This window comes from Pristiophorus japonicus, unplaced genomic scaffold (genome assembly GCF_044704955.1).
Source record: "Pristiophorus japonicus isolate sPriJap1 unplaced genomic scaffold, sPriJap1.hap1 HAP1_SCAFFOLD_168, whole genome shotgun sequence".
NCBI classification, from domain to species: domain Eukaryota; kingdom Metazoa; phylum Chordata; class Chondrichthyes; family Pristiophoridae; genus Pristiophorus; species Pristiophorus japonicus.
Window position 1 is genome coordinate 855,386 of NW_027251362.1, and position 16,536 is coordinate 871,921.

The following is a 16,536-nucleotide window of genomic DNA, read 5'->3' on the forward strand; positions in this document are numbered from 1 at the left end:
AGTTGTTCCATCGTGGCAGTCATTTCATCTTTTGTTCCCATTGAAAACTAGAAAATGAGACAGGGGGAATATATAGAGAAACCAAAGCACAGGTATACAGACAAAAGGAATGAGAGAACGGGAAATCCTGTCCCATCGAGAACTAATGCAGAATCCCCTCTGCTGCGCTCGGGGTGGCCACCCGCAGCCTGGATACACTAACGTCCCAACAGCTCATTGACTGTCGGAGTGGGACCGTGCGGCGCTTCAGAAGACAGGACGAAAAAGCAAAGTCACTGATTCGGTCTCATGTGCTTCTCTGATCAAGAATCGCGACACACAAAAAAATACTCTTGTAATGGTTACCTCCATATTGTCAAACAGTTGGCTTGTTAGTCCCGGGGCATGATTCTGCCTTCAGCTTTGTTGTGAGAGGTTTTGGGTTCAAATCCTGGATGAGCCCATTATTTTGCTGATAATTTTGAAATTGCATGGAAATTTTGCAAAGAAGGACTTACATTTCTGCAGTCAGGAACTCATGACGACAAAGCGCTTTACAGCCGTTGAGTTTTGTTTGACGTGTTGTCGTGTGGGGGAAGATGTGTCCATATCATCCCACACGAACCTCAACACTTTGTGAAGGCGTTTGGTGCAAATAATCAGGTGCCTCAGGGCATTGGACCGTCTTTTAATGAGTTCTGCTTGTACCTGCATTCAAGCTTGAAACAGCAACTGGGCTTCCATCTCACGGGAGCAGCTTGTTGTGGTTAGCAAGTCGGTGACGAGGTTTGGGGTTGAAGTGCATCTCTTTCAATCTTTGAAATTTCACCAAGCAAAGATTTGATGAATCCAACTGTCCCTGTAAGCATTTAGTTCACGTGTAATCACAGGAATATCTGCAGTCAGGAGCTGAAAATGAATTAAAACCTGATACCGGCTTCGGGACAATCAGAATACTTTGTCGCAGACAAGGCACCGGAAGGCTGGAAGGTAGATCACACCGGTTCTGGGAGAGCTGGTTGGCCGTAAAATGGAAGTGTCTGCAGTGTGCGGGACCAGACTGCTTCCACACATCCACAATGAATGTTCTGCACTTTATTTGGGAAAAGCACAACTGAGAGTGGACAAGTTGCATCCCGGTCAGAGTAATCTGAAACATTAAATGACTGACACACTGGTTTGGGATGTCTTGCAGCACATGTTTAAGTTTGTTTCTGTGGGGCAATGGGATAGTGCGTTCAGCTGTTGATCAAGTAGTTGGTGGTTCGAGCTCACCCAGGGACGAAGCCTTTAACTGTTTTTTCCCCGAGGATTCGGTGCCGCACATTTCCAGGTTGCCATTGTGCATTTTGGCTGTATCAATATATTCCGCAAAGATTGCCAGCTGTGCTGTTATGCAGTGAGTTTCAACTCCAAAACTTTTATGAAAATTTTGTTCATGTAAAATTATAACAATTTTTTACATGGATCATGTTCCTCCATCCAGTCCACTCGAAATACATTCTGTTATTGGGTTTAAAGGAGCTGTTGGAAATTGACTGACCTATCGTTATGTCTTTGCTCAGAATCTGAGTTTCAACAGTCAACAGTTTGCAAAGGATTACCTCATGGCCAATGACAAGCATAAAAAAGTCTCTCAGCATTTGTTTTGGAACCCTTCAAATTTGCAATGTCCTGCGAGGCGCCTTCGTTCTGAGACATCACTCGCCACTACCTGGCCCTCCGAGCATTGGCACGTGTAGAACCGATACCTCGCCATCAGAACGCTTTCTTTAGGATTTAGATGCTCACAGACCAGCGTACACAATTCTTCATAGGATTTAGTTGCTGGTTTTACCAGAGCTAGAAGATTGTTCATGAGGCCATAGTTTGTTGCCCCACAGACTGTAAGGAGGATCGCCCTTCATTTGGCAGCGTTCTCGTCCCCTTCCAGCTCGTTGGCCACAAATTATTGGTCGAGTCTCTCCACGAAGGCTTCGCAGTAGTCCCCTTCTGAGAACTTCTCCAGGACACCAACTGTTCCTTGCATTTTTGCGCGGTTGTTCGTTGTCTCATCGCCAATTGATACGCTCAAAATAAAGGATGAAACTGAGTACTGTGAACAATGAGTAAGCGTGACATTAGCTCCTTTCATAAGACTCCAGAGTGCAGGTACCTCCTGGGTGGCCTGCTTATATACCGTGCTCCCAAGGGATGCTGGGATCACTTGTGACTCCAACAGGTAGGCCCTCTGGTGGTGGTGTGATACAGGTTGCCAAGAATTAAATAAATAACACAAGGTGTGCACAGAAATCAACAATCAAAAGCCCTTTCATTAAACACAGGAGATTCCTGCACTTTTCTGATCGAAAAAGCTTTTCGTCTTTGTCATTAAAATTGCAAATGTGGAAATTGGGGAGTTTAATGAATTTGAAAGGAGAACATTATTGTTTGGTGAAGTTCTGGGCAGAGAAATGTTTGTGAAAGGAACTTTTTGCAGAGAGAGGCATTGAGCATTTCAGCTTGTTGCTGAACACCTCTCTCTGGGCACTGAGCTAAGTAGCAGTGTCTGTCGTGTCGTGGTTATCACATTTCCGTCACACGTGAATGGTTTCCGGTTAAAGCCTGCGCAGAAACATTATATCTCAAGCAAAAACTTGTCTGCAATAACATTGAATACAAGCTGTTTTGGATACCTTGTTCCATGAGCAACGAACATTTAAAACCAGTCTCCTCAAATACAGATTGTGTAAAATCAGATCGGGGATAAAACTTCAACAAGGATTAAAGTTTCATGAATTATTAAAGTTAATTTATTGAAGTTTTGACTGTTCCTGTTAGCGTTGTTTCTGAGAATGAAAGAAATGCTACCGGTTTATACCAGCAGATCTAAGCTGCATTTGAAACCGACAAACAACTTGTTAATTATTCGTTCTTCCCCAGTTCCAGAGCTCAGAGGTTTATTGTCCATCCCAGGGATGCAAGCAACCTCAGAGCTGGGCCAAAGCTCGCCGTGCACCGAGCAGAGCTCAAGAAATCCCCGGGGGAGAGGATACCCCGGTCACTGGGCCTTCCAGCAACCCTGAACAAGCGCCCAGTCTAAAACATTCCAGAGCAATAACTTTTAACTGGAGCATCTAACAGTACGGACGGCCGAGCGGTCTGAGGCGCTGCTTTCATTATTTGATTAAATTATCAACATCCCTGAGTTCGCATTTTTATCATTGTGCAAAAGAAGATCATGGGTTTATTAATGATATTTACCCGCGAAAGCAACGTAAAAGTAATCGCCCAACGTGGGGCTCGAACCCACGACCCTGAGATTAAGAGTCTCATGCTCTACCGACTGAGCTAGCCGGGCTTTTCGTCATCCATTCTGTCGATCCCCTTCAGAATATTGGCCGTTTCAATGAGATCACGTCTCTTTCTTCCAAACTCCAGAGAGTATCGGCACATTCGAAACAATCTCTCACCAGAGGACAGTCCTCTCATCCCAGGAATCAATCTGGTGAACCTCCGTTGCACCACCTCCAAGGCAAGTGTATACCTTCCTCAGATAAGGAGACCAAAACTGTGCGCAGTACTCCAGGTGTGGTCTCACCAGGGACCTGAACAATTGTAGGAAGACTTCCTTACTCTTGCACTATGGGCTATATATGAAATACTATTGGCAGAATATCCTCTTTTTCTGCTGATTCTACGGTTGTATAAAATGTTATTAAAATTCGACAGTCGCTCGGCAAACATATTTGAATTTACTTCAGTGTGCTACACATGTGGATGGATTAATGATGAGTGAAACAATTATTCAGTCTCTCACAGACATAAATTATCTTTGTCAACTTGCTCTGTAAATATTATTTCCAAACCGGGAATCAAACCCAGACCATGGCAGTGAGAGCACCAAATCCTAACCACTAGACTACCAGGGAATACTGCTCGCAGTTTCTGCGATAGCTTTAAATATAGTCAGCTTACCAGCACAGCCGAGAATGGTGCGGTGAAACGGCATGTAACTGGATTTGCTCGGAGCATCGTGGAGGCCCCGACCTGCGTGAGAACACCAGTGGCAGTTCGGGGCCATAAAACGAGCGTTGAGCGGCGGCCTGGGTGCAGCGTGGTGCTGTACCACGGCAAGGTACAGTGCGAGCTGGTGCAGGAGGCCGACGGTAGCGAAGAGTGACGTCATCAAAGTCCAGGTCGGTGATTGGAGCTTGGGCAGGTACAGCAGGAGCTGAGAAAGAATGTCGAGGGATGTGATCGGGGATCAGTGGCAGCATAAGTTCTGGGCCAGGGGCCCAGGGGCAGTACGGGCCAGCCCACACTGCGATATGTGTGCACACTGGGTCCGTGCAGCAGAGATGGTCTCCAGTCGTCTTGGATAACCATTGACTCTGGACCAAGACCTCACTCTGTCAATCCCTTGTGATGGCGAGGGTGCAAGGGCCACCACACGTTAAAACAATCCACTCACAGACATCTTCCACCCTTCAACATGCAGTTCCGGACCTGGAATATTAGGTCCATCATTGAGACGCCTGTGAACTCATCCGTTTTTGCGCGGAAGCAAGTCATCCTCGGTGCGAGGGACTGCCTATGATGATGATGAACTGGATTTGCTGCAGTCTGCGGGCAGCAGGTGATGAAAGCGGGCGTGAGAGGGTGAGTGACAGGTGTGCACTGCTTCTGATGCTGTCTGACCCACTGTGGGAGTGGCAGGGGATTTTGAAGCCCTTTCATTGCACCAATGCAGGGTAAATGAAACTGTGTTTCAGGAACCTTAATGAATACAAACATGAGCACTCTCTACTGTAGACCTCGTGGAGCAACGGTAGTGTGTCTGACTCCCGATCAAAGAGCTGCCTATTCAAATCATGTTGGGGTCATTGTTCTTCCGGAGTTGAGAATTTCTTTGCTGTTTGGCAATAACCCGACCCTTGCTCCAAGGTTTGTCTCACTGTTTCCCCGATGTCAGGCACAGAAATGCCAGATGTCCTCATTTAATTCATGTTACAAGACACAAAAGTTCAAAATTTAATTTAACTTACAGTCTGGATGGCCGAGCTTTCGAAGGTGCTGTGTTCACTTTTCAATCTGCTCTTAAAGAGTGGTTTCAAATCCCTTTCCTTCTTTTTATTATTTAAGCCAAACTCATTTGCTTGGTACCACGGACAGCTCCTTAAAAGTGGGATTCAGCAGTTCACCTGCGCGCTTCACATTTCCGTCTGACCGGGTGCTGAAAGTGAAGATGTTTCCGCAGTGCATGGTTAACACGTTCGCTTCACACGCGAAAGCTCACCGGTTGGGAATATTTTCTGGAGCTTTCTCCTCATACATGCTCGGAGGTGAGTTTGTTGCCCTGTGAATGGTCTTAAGATGATAAGCATGTAAGGATCAGGGGCCAGATTCAAGAAGATCCTGGCAGTTCCTCGAAAGCAAGTTTAAACATCTGGGGTGGAGCCAACGGGCGCCTGGTTGGAATCAGTGACAAAAATGTGAGCTTTAGCAGAAGCCCGACTAACACAGTTGATAGAGCATGAGACTTTTAATCTCAGGTTCTCGGGTTAGAACACCAAGTTTGTTGATTATTTTTTAATTACATTTTATGTTGCTTTCACGGGAATACATCGTTAATTAACCAATGATCTTCTTTTGCCCAAATAAAGAAATGCTTACTGAAGGAGAGTCCACAATTGGATAATTTATCGATGCTCAGCAAGTTAACTCTTAAACCATAAACCATTTTACACACTGCTTTCGGGGTCTGGTTCAAAATGTTCAATGCTGGTAACATCAAAAGGAGACTGGGGAAACAGTAAGACAGACTTTAGAGCAAGGGCCTGGTTATTGTGAAACAGCAAAGGAAATATATATTCTAGAAGAATAAATTAAAAACGAAATGTGACCCTGACACCCAGAATGACGTGTTGAGGCAGAAGATTAAATGCTGGATCACTTTCTTCAAAAAATTCCTTTCACAAACATTTCTCTGACCGAAACTGCAGAAAACAAAAATATTCCTTTCAAAGTCATTAAACTCGCGAATTTCCGCGCCCCCCCCAATCTCCTCAATCAGGTGCCTGCAGTTATGCCGATTCACTCTATGTCCCTATGCAATGTTCTGATTCCACCCACAGTATGAAATGTGCCACTAACTTATAGAATCATGGAATGGTTAGAGCACGGAAGGCCATTCGGCCCGTCGAGCCCGTGCCGACTCTCAGCGAGTCCCACTCTCCCGCCCTTTCCCGTAGCCCTGCAATTGCTTTTCTTTCAGAGACACTTATCCAACTCCCCTTTGATAGATAAGATTGAGTCTGCCTCCACCGCACTTTCAAGCAGTGCATTCCAGAACCTAACCACTCGCTGCTAAATGGCCACCTGCTGTTCCTGTGTGTAAAGTCTGGGAAACACTTGATCAATTCCTGCCACACTCATAGCCGTCCTAAATATAGCACCGTCATTCTCTTCTCATAAAACCAGTTCTTGCAGTGCAGGCCAGCTCTGTAGGTTATGGCTCTGGTTATGTTTTTAACAGTATATAATCTCAGCATTTCCATAGTTCAATGGTTATTTCGTTTGCCTAATATGCGAAAGTGGTTCGAAACTGTGCGAAATCATTTAAAAAATGTGTTTATTTAAATATTAGTAAAAATTTAATAATTCACAGTAGTGGTCCAATCTTAACAAAGTGCAATCTCTCACAGCACTGTTACATTTGCTGTTTCTCTCATACAGTTCTGTACACTCTCACACTCTCCCCAGTGTCTCTCACTCCCTCCCGTTTCCAGCCCTGACGGTGCAGAAACCCCTCTCAAAGCTGCACATTCCGGCTGCTTTCAGTTGAGTTGTGAGAGATTAGTAAAAGATCCTGCATTGCCGCCTCGCTTCTCAACAGCAGATCAATGCCGCAAACAACCCATCGACGAATCGCTCGTCCCCAGCTCCAAATCACTGGACCACCAGGGAACGCTGCATTGCTGCATCGCTGCAGGGTAATGATTGATGTCATTATTGTCCTTTTCAATCCACTTGTTTCACATCGAAACACATTGTAACCGTGATCTGAATGTAACGCCACGTGATTCTTTGAAATCACCTTTAAATGATTGGGTAAAACCAGTCCTCATGCCACCGAAAAAACCTTCGATTCCAGGTCAGGGCGGTAACTTTTGAAGCACAGTTTCTAAATTCAAAGCCTTATAAAATTGACGACATTCAGTTGATGTGAAAAAATCAGAATAGATTTCATCACCGTTAATTAATCGACAACCTTATGCAGTATGAAAGAAATAATACTTTACTTACTGAGGGACAGTGGTATCTCCTATCATTCATTTTCTCTTTACATGTGATGAACTTTTATGCCTATCTCATTAACATACTGTATTTTATGAGAAAAGTTTAAAATTGTAAGTGTTTATGACTCAGTTATAAAACCATTGATTGTCTGTGTGCCTATTCTTGATAGGAGGAGCACTTGAGACCGAAGTTCCAGTTCTATATATGTATCAATAGTATCAATTTCCACCAGTTTTTTTAAACTCAATAAATTAATTTATTTCTATTGGGCTGGATGGAGGAACATGATCCATGTAAAAATTGTTATCGTTTTACATGCACTGATGCTCACACAAGTATTGGAGTGGGAACTCACTGCAAGACAGAACAGCTGGCAATGTTAGCGGAATATATTCATGCAGCCAAAACTCACAATGACAACCTGGAACTGTGCGGCACTGAATCTTCAGGGGAAAAAAGTTGGAGGCTTCATCCGTTGGTGGGCCCGAAACACCAACTTTTCAGTTAACTGCCGTACGCGCTAACCCATTGCGCCACAGAGACTGATGCCATTGTATGTTGCAAGGCATCCAAAACCAAGGTGTCAGTCAGTTAAAGCTTCAGATAGCTCCGACCGGGATGGAACTTGTCCACTCTCAGTTGTACTTTTCCCAAATAAATGGAGGGACATTAATTGTGGATGCGTGGAGGCAGTCTGGACCCGCACACAGCAGACACTTCCATGTCACCGCCAACCAGCTCTCCCACAACCGGTGTGATCTACATTCCAGCCTTCAGGTGCCATGTCTGTGACGAAGTATTCTGACTGTCCCGAAGCGGGTATTAGGTTTTAATTCGTTTCAGCTCCTGACTGCGGATATTCCTATGATTAAACGTGTACAAAATGCTTACAGGGACAGTTGGTTTCACCGTTTTCTTGCTTGGTGAAATTTCAAAGATTGAAAGCGACGCACATCAACCCCAAACCTCGTCACCTACTCCCTAACTTGACAAAATGTTGAATTCTGTTATCATGCAAAGCATTTTGGATTAATGCATTAAAATGCCAACGTACTTTTTACCTAGCAAGACTGAAGTGCAAGCTGTGATGAACAGAGTGATATAGTGGAGGGGGTAGTGTGTGGGGTCAGTTTGCCTTCCTGACCAAAGCGTTTGTGGGTCACTACCACTCCCTGGTTCTCGAGGCTGGATTTATTAATCAGGGTGTGATAAAGTACAGCAGACAACTGTTTTGTACAAAGAAGGTTTGGGTTTTATTCAAGATAGCAAATAACACAAAGACACACCAAAAACACTGTAAAATCTTACAAAAGCTTCTGAACAATGGGGAATACTTTGTTTCAGGTAATAAACACAAAAGAAATACCTCCGACCTCCCACGTAATCTCGAACTAAAGTAGTTTCGAGGGCAACAGGAATAATGCTCACCAATCCTTCCTTTCACAGTTAGGGCTGTTTTGTGTTTTCCGAGTTCTTTGGTTACAGCCGGTTTACCTTGCCATAACCCAGACGTGGCAGAAGACCTCTGCTGCATATTGAAGCCATTGGGGCAAGTTGTTTTCTCCGATATCGCGATGTTTCTTCCTGCGTTTTCTTGCCTTGTTCTCTCGATCTTGTTGTTCCGAAGTTCTTGGTCAGAAAAGTTATTTCTGTGATGGTCAGAATAGAGATAGCTCACATGGTACGATAGGCCATTAGTTAGACTCGGAGAGTCTGTTTATTCTTCGCGCCAAATCTAACATTTCTTTTGTTGAAGTTTTGCTGCACAGCGAATTGAAACTTGATTCAGTTTTAAACTGGCGTTGATAGACTTTTCTGAATTGTTGAGCTCTTGTCCATTGTGATAGCACTGCTTTTTGCTTCGGGAGGTCTGGCCTGAGCCAGATATTTCTATGCCTGTTGAAAAGGTGTTGGAATATGTATGTGACATTTTGGTTCTCTGGGTGGGGTGGATAATATTTCTTCAGTGGTCGATACTTTAAATGCTAATGTTTTCTGGGGGCAGGTTTCGAGTGTAAACAGTTCCCAGACAATTCGATTTACTCCAATGTCCAAACTGGCCTTTGAGAGATTGACCCCACACCTTTCCTTGCAGACCCAACATTCAGCATTTAAAAGTCCCAAACTTGGTTAAAAACTCGTTGATTTCTTCCATAAGCATTTTAGGATCTCAAACTTTCTGGTTGATATTCCCAAATTAAATTTCCTTTCCAATGAATCCAAACACTGATAGATTTTCCCACGAATTTTGCAACCCTGCATTCCCCCCTTTGACACTCTACATACTTGAGTGTCATGTTCGGTGACCAAAATTCCTGACACCCAAGAGTCAACCTTCCCCTGTAATTACCGAGCTGAACCCAAACATACATTCGCCCTTGAATTGTATCACTGTTTACAGGTAAATACAGTCATAAGTTACATTACAGCATAGAGAGGGTCCAACACGCGTCCATTGCACCAGTTTCACAAAAATACACAGTAAAACACACACAGTAAAACCCTTTTACCACTTGACCTCTGTGTTTTTACAGCAGGTGGAATCTAAACCGGACCTCACCGGGTGACTGCGATTTTACTGCAGTGTTATATCATATTTTGTGTTTCCCTCCCTGATACAATCCTTCAGTTCTGCTCGGGCTGGTCCAGCTGAGACCGAAGACCTCGGCCCCTCACCCTGCAGGTAGTACACCATCAATAAAAAATCATCACGAGCTGGCGAAGCACTAAAACGTGGGAAGCTATTCTGATCCAGGAAGGGAACTCTATATTTCTGAAAATATACCACGAGGTTGGAACTATGATTTCTGAAATTTCGCCCCCTATCTGAATCGATTTTTTTTCGAGAGTATGGAAATGTTTCTGTGATACTTCTACAACTTTTAGTAGGGTGGTAAGATGTTCGGTTAGAGGGGTGATTTGTTAACCAAAATGTATGACATAATCCTGCAGGTTGGTGATGTTTTCACTTTCAGTGAGGTGAACAGTGGGGTGTTCGGGAATGGGAACAATACATTCCTGGGCCACTTGCACTTCTGCCTACGGTTTGAAGCAAAAACTGCTTTCATGCATCGGACACCAGGCGTGCTGTCCATGCTGGTAGTTGGGCGCACTGGTGGTGACACAATATGTCCCAACTGTGGAGGAACATGGTCTTGTGCAATTACCTCTATGGTACAGTTGATAGGCTGTGCGCCAGCAGCTTTAAACCCGCACTGTGGTTTAGAATAGGTGTTCGAGTGCTGGGGACACAATATTATGTGTGCACGCAGGCTCCAGCACCCAGAGAGGTCAGTACCCATCATAGCTTGCTCCCACTTTATGACCTACAGTGGGACCGATGTGAAATGTACGTGTGCACCCCCTTGAATGATCCCAATGTTCTCCACACTGTATACCGGTGCGGGTCGGGCTATCCCACCCATGACCGACATCCTCACTACTATTCCCATGATTGTGTAATTGGAACAGCCGCAAACCACTGGGACAGGGTAGGCTTCAGAAGCTAGGTGGAGCTGGCACGAGGTTAGTGAATTACTCAATGTGTGGAGTGCTGTGAGGTGCTTCTTGCTGATCTAGGAGGTGTAGGCAGACTAACCATATTTCTTTCTCCACAGAGCGCTTTTGGTTCTTACTCTCAGTCCATTTGACTGCAGCGTCCACAGGACGCTCAGCGCGAAATAGGTTCAGTGCCCATTTCTTTGTTATATTGCCTTTCTTGAATATGTAAGAGGAAATCCTCTCTTCCATTTTGCTTCTTTCCTCAAAAACAGTGCTGACTGCATCACACCCTTTTGTCCAAGGTCCTGCCGCGGTCGCCATTCTGTAGCTGGGGTGGTGGGTTTGTCAGGTTGCCTTCCTGACCAGAGCGGTTGTGTGTCGTTCCCACTCCCTGGTTCTCGACCTTGGATTTATTAATCAGGGGTGTGATACATTACAGCAGACAACTGTTTTGCACAAAGAATGGATGGACTTTATTCAAGAAAGCAAATAACACAAATATACTCCAATAAAACTGTAAAATCTTACAAAATGGGGAATACTTTATTGCAGGTAATAAACACAACAGAAATACCTCCTAACTCCCACTTACTCTCTAACTAGGTCACACTCTAGGGCTCCAGGGATTCATACTTGGGGAAGAGTGACCATAATATGGTAGAATTCTTTATTAAGATGGAGAGTGACACAGTTAATTCAGAGTCGAGGGTTCTAAACTTAACAAAAGTTAACTTCAACGGGATGAGGCGTAAATTGGCGAGAATAGATTGGCAAATTATACTTAAAGGGTTGACAGTGGATAGGCAACTGGAAACATTTATTGATAACAATGATGAACTTCAACAGTTGTACATCCCTGTCAGGAGTAAAAATAAAACAGGAAAGGTGGCTCAACCGTGGCAAACAAGGGAAATTAAGGATTGTGTTAGATCAAAGGAAGAGGCATATAAATTGCACAGAAAAAGCAGCAAACCTGAGGACTGGGAGAAATTTAGAATTCAACAGAGGAGGACAAAGAGTTTAATAAGGAGGGGGAAAATAGAGTACGAGGGGAAGCTTGCCGGGAACATAAAAACTGATTGCAAACGCTTCTATAGATATGTGAAGAGCAAAAGATTAGTGAAGACAAACGTAGGTCCCTTGCAGTCGGAATTAGGTGAATTAACAATGGGGAACAAAGAAATGTCAGACCAATTGAACAAATACTTTGGTTCTGTCTTCACGAAGCAAGACACAAATGACCTTCCGGATGGACTAGGGTCCGAGGGTCTCGTGAGAAGGAGGAAATGAAGGATATCCTTATTAGGCGGGAAATTGTGTTGGGGAAATGGATGGGAATGAAGGCCGACAAATCCCCGGGGTATGATTGACTGCATCCCAGTGTACTTAAGGATGTGGCCCTCGAAATAGTGGATGCATTGGTGATCACTTTCCAACAGTCTATTGATTCTGGACTGGAGAGTAGCGAATGTAACACCACTTTTTAAAAAAGGAGGGAGATAGAAAATTGGAAATTATAGAGCGGTTAGCCTGACATCAGTCGTGGGGAAAATGTTGGAATCAATTATTAAGGATTAAATAGCAACGCTTTTGGAAAGCAGTGACAGGATCGGTCCAAGTCAGCATGGATTTGTGAAAGGGAAATCATGCTTGACAAATCTTCTGGAAATTTTTAAGGTTTTAACTTGTAGAGTAGTCAAGGAGAGTCAGTGGATGTGATGTATTTGGACTTTCAAAAGGCCTTTGACAAGGTTCCACATAAGAGATTGGTGTACAAATTCAAAGCACATGGTATTGGTGGTAATGTACTGACGTGGATAGATAATTGGTTGGCAGACAGGAAGCAGAGAGTCGGGATAAACGGTTCCTTTTCGGAATGGGAGTCAGTGAACAGTCGTGTGCCGCAGGGGTCAGTGCTGGGATCCCAATAAACATTAACGATTTGGATGAAGGAATTTGAGTGTAATATCTCCAAGTTTGCAGATGACACTAAACTGGGTGGCGGTATGAGCTGTGAAAAGAATTCTAAGAGGCTGCAGGATGATTTGGACAGGTTCAGTGAGTTGGAAACTGCATAGCAGATGCAGTATCATGTGGACAAGTGTGAGGTTATCCACTTTTCTGGCAAAAACACGAAGGCAGAATATTATCTGAATGGTGGCAGGTTAGGAAAAGGCGAGGTGGAACAAGACCTGGGTGTCATGGTTCAACAGTAATTGAAAGTTGGCATGCAGGTAGAGCAGGCGGTGAAGAAGGCAAATGGCATGTTGGCCTTCATAGCTCGGGGATTTGTGCATAGGAGCAGGGAGGTCTTACTACAAAAGTACAGGGCCTTGGTGAGGCCCCACCATGAATATTGTGTTCAGTTTTTGTCTCCTAATCTGAGGAAGGTTGTTGTTGCTGTTGACGGAGTGCAGCGAAGGTTCACCAGACTGATTCCAGGGATGACTGGACTGGCAGATGAGGAGAGACTGGATCAGCTGGGCCTTTCGACACTGGGGTTGAGAAGGATGAGAGGGGATTTTATAGAAATGTATAAGATTCTGACGGGACGGGACAGGTTAGATGTGGGAAGAATGTTCCCGATGTTGGGGAAGTCCAGAATAGTCTTAGGATAAGGGGTAGGCCATTTAGGACTGAGTTGAGGAGAAACTTCTTCACTCAGAGAGTTGTTAACCTGTGGAATTCCCTGCCGCAGTGAGTCGTTGATGCCAGTTCATTGGATATATTCAAGAGGGAGTATGATATGGCCCTTATGGCTAAAGCGATCAAGGGGTATGGAGAGAAAGTGGGAAAGGGGTACTGAGGTAATGATCAGTCATGATCATATTGAATGGTGGTGCAGGCTCTAAGGGCCGAATGGCCGACTCTTGCATCTATTTTCTATGTTTCTATGTTAACTGGCTGAAACTCTAGTGCTTCAGGGATTCATGCTCACCAGATCCTTCCTTTGACAGCTCGGGTTGTTTCACGATTTCGTGGTTCTTTGGTTTTTGCCGTTTTGCCTTGCCGTACCCCGGATGTTGAGGAGGGCCTTTGCTGTGTATTGAAGCCAGTTCGGGTGAGCCCGCTGATGTGGTGAGACATATTTTGGATTAATCTCTGGTGAGTACCCAATTTCCTTTGTAATCAATAGGGTTTAAAGTTGTTTAGGTAATTTTTACCTGCTGGACAGTCTAGGCACAAATTGTAGAGTGGTAAACTTGCATGGACCCCGGTTTTCTTGGTGGTTGATTTTCCTGGTTAGTTTCGTCAGTCACGGTGGTCCGGTTGATGGCTGTTACCTAGTCAGTTGGAATTGGTGTTCCACTGATTGTTCTTTGCAGTTCTTTTCATCGATGTCGTGATGTCTCTTCCTGTGTTTTCTCGCCGTGTGCTCTCGATCTTGATCTTGTTGTTCCAAAGTAATGGTCAGAAAAATAGGCTGCTCTTGGTACGATAGGCACCCAGTTATACTCTGAGAGGCTGCTTAATCTTCGTGCCAAATTAACGTTGCTTTTGCTTGAGTTTTGCTGCCCATTGCTTTTAAGTGGTCTTCTTTCTGTAAGTTTTGGTGGGCTAGCTAACTGACACTTGATTAAATGTTTTAATCCTGTGTTGGTAGACTTTGGGATGGCGATTCTTCTTATTTATGAACCAATGAATTATTGTGCTTTGTATAGCATTGCTTTGGCTTCGGAAAGTCTGGGCTGAGCCACATATTTCTATAAATGTTGAAAAGCTGTTGGAATATGTATGTGATATTTGGGTCCTGTGGGTGGGGTGGATAATGTTTCTTCCATGGTCGATTGTTTAAATGCTAATGTTTTCTGGGCGCCTGACTATGGTTAAAGAGCTCCCCCAGACAAAGTGCTCAGCTACAATACACAAATTCTAAATCCCACCCCTCTGTCACTGCAGCTTTCCCAACAGGCCCAAACTTGCCTTTTAAAATCCCAAACTTGGTTAAGACTCGTAGGTTTCTTCCATCTGCTTTTTAGGATCCCAAACGTTATGTTTAATAGGCCCAAATCGAATTTCCTTTTCAGTAAGTCCAAACACTCGGGGGTTTCCACGAATTTTGTAATCTACATAGGCAGTCCCTCGGTCTCGGATAAGACTTACTTCCAATCATAAAGTGAGTTCTTTGGTGGCTGAACATTCCAATGCGGGAGCCACACACCCTATCACAGGTGGGACAGATAGTCGTCGAGGGATTGGATGGGTGGGACAGGTTTGCCGAACGCTCTTTCTGCTGTCTGCACTTGATTTCTGCATGCACTCGGCGTTGAGACTCGAGGTGCTTAGCGCCCTCTCGGATGCACTTCCTCCACTGAGGGTGGTCTTGGGCCAGGGACTCCTGGATGTCAATGGGGATGTAGCACTTTATCAGGGAGGCATTGAGGGTGTCTTGTAGAGTTTCTGCTGCCCACCTTTGGCTCGTTTGCCATGAAGGAGCTCCGGGTAGAGCACTTGCTTTGGGAATCTCGTGTCTGGCATGCGGACTATGTGGCCTGTCCAGCGGAGCTGATCGAGTGTGGTCAGTGCTTCAAAGCTGGGGACGTTAGCATGAACAAGGTCGTTGATATTGGTGCGTTTGTCCTCCAAGGGGATTTGTAGGATCTTGTGGAGGCATCGTTGGAGATATTTCTTCAGCAACTTGAGGTGTCTACTGTACATGGTCCATGTCTCTGAGCCTTGCAGGAGGGCATGTATTATTACTACAGCCCTGTAGACCATAAGCCTGGTGGAAGTTTTGAGGGCCTGGTCTTCAAACACTACTTTCCTCAGGCTGCCGAAGGCTGCACTGGCGCATGGAGGCCGTGTTGATCTCGTCGTCGATGCCTGCTCTTTTTGATAGCAGGCTCCCGAGATATGGGAAGTGGTCCACGTTTCCAGGGCCGCGCCGTGGATCTTGATGACTGGGGGGCAGTGCTGTGTAGTTAGGACAGGCTGGTGGAGGAGCTTTGTCTTACAGATGTTTAATGTAAGGCCCATGCTTTCATACGCCTCAGTAAATACGTCGACTCTGTCCTGGAGTTCAGCCTCTGTATGTGCGCAGACGCAGGCCTTCGTGAGGCCTCACCTGGAATATTGTGTTCAGTTTTGGTCTCCTAATCTGAGGAAGGACGTTCTTGCTACTGAGGGAGTGCAGCGACGATTCACCAGACTGATTCCCAGGATGGCAGGACTGACATGTAAAGAAAGACAGAATCAACTGGACTTATATTCACTGAAATTTAGAAGAATTAGAAGGGATCGCAAAGAAACATGTACAGGTCTGACGGGATTGGACAGGTTAGAAGCAGGAAGAATGGTCCCGATTTTGGGGAAGTTCAGAACCAGGGGACACAATCTAAGGACAAGGGGTAAGTCATTTAGGACCGAGATGGGAGAAACTTCGTCACTCAGAGAATTCTGAACCTGTAGAATTCTCTGCCACAGAAAGTTGTTGAGGCCAGTTCGTTAGCTATATTCAAAATGGAGTTAAATGTGGCCCTTACGGCTAAAGGTATCAAGGGGATGCAGAGAAAGCAGGAAAGGGGTACTGAGGTGAATGTTCAGCCATAATCATATTGAATGGTGGTGCAGGCTCGAAGGGCCGAATGGCCTACTCCTGCACCTGTTTTCTATGTTTCTATGTTTCTATGTTTCTATGCAAAGCACTGAAAAAAATGGTTGAAGTATCGACTCTGCCTCAGTTAGCATTTCATTCATTGTGCAAAAGAAGGTGAGGGGTTAATTAATGATGCTTTCCCATCAAAGCAACACAAACGTTTAACAAAAAAACATACG

The 16,536-nt window shown here is 44.8% G+C and overlaps 1 non-coding gene across 1 annotated transcript; it reads right to left on the bottom strand.

The window, feature by feature from the left end:
* Positions 1-3,246: 3,246 nt before the first annotated feature.
* trnak-cuu (transfer RNA lysine (anticodon CUU)) lies at positions 3,247-3,319 on the bottom strand. Its single transcript has one exon. It is a non-coding gene; the product is annotated as a tRNA-Lys (tRNA).
* Between the last annotated feature and the right edge of the window lie 13,217 nt (positions 3,320-16,536).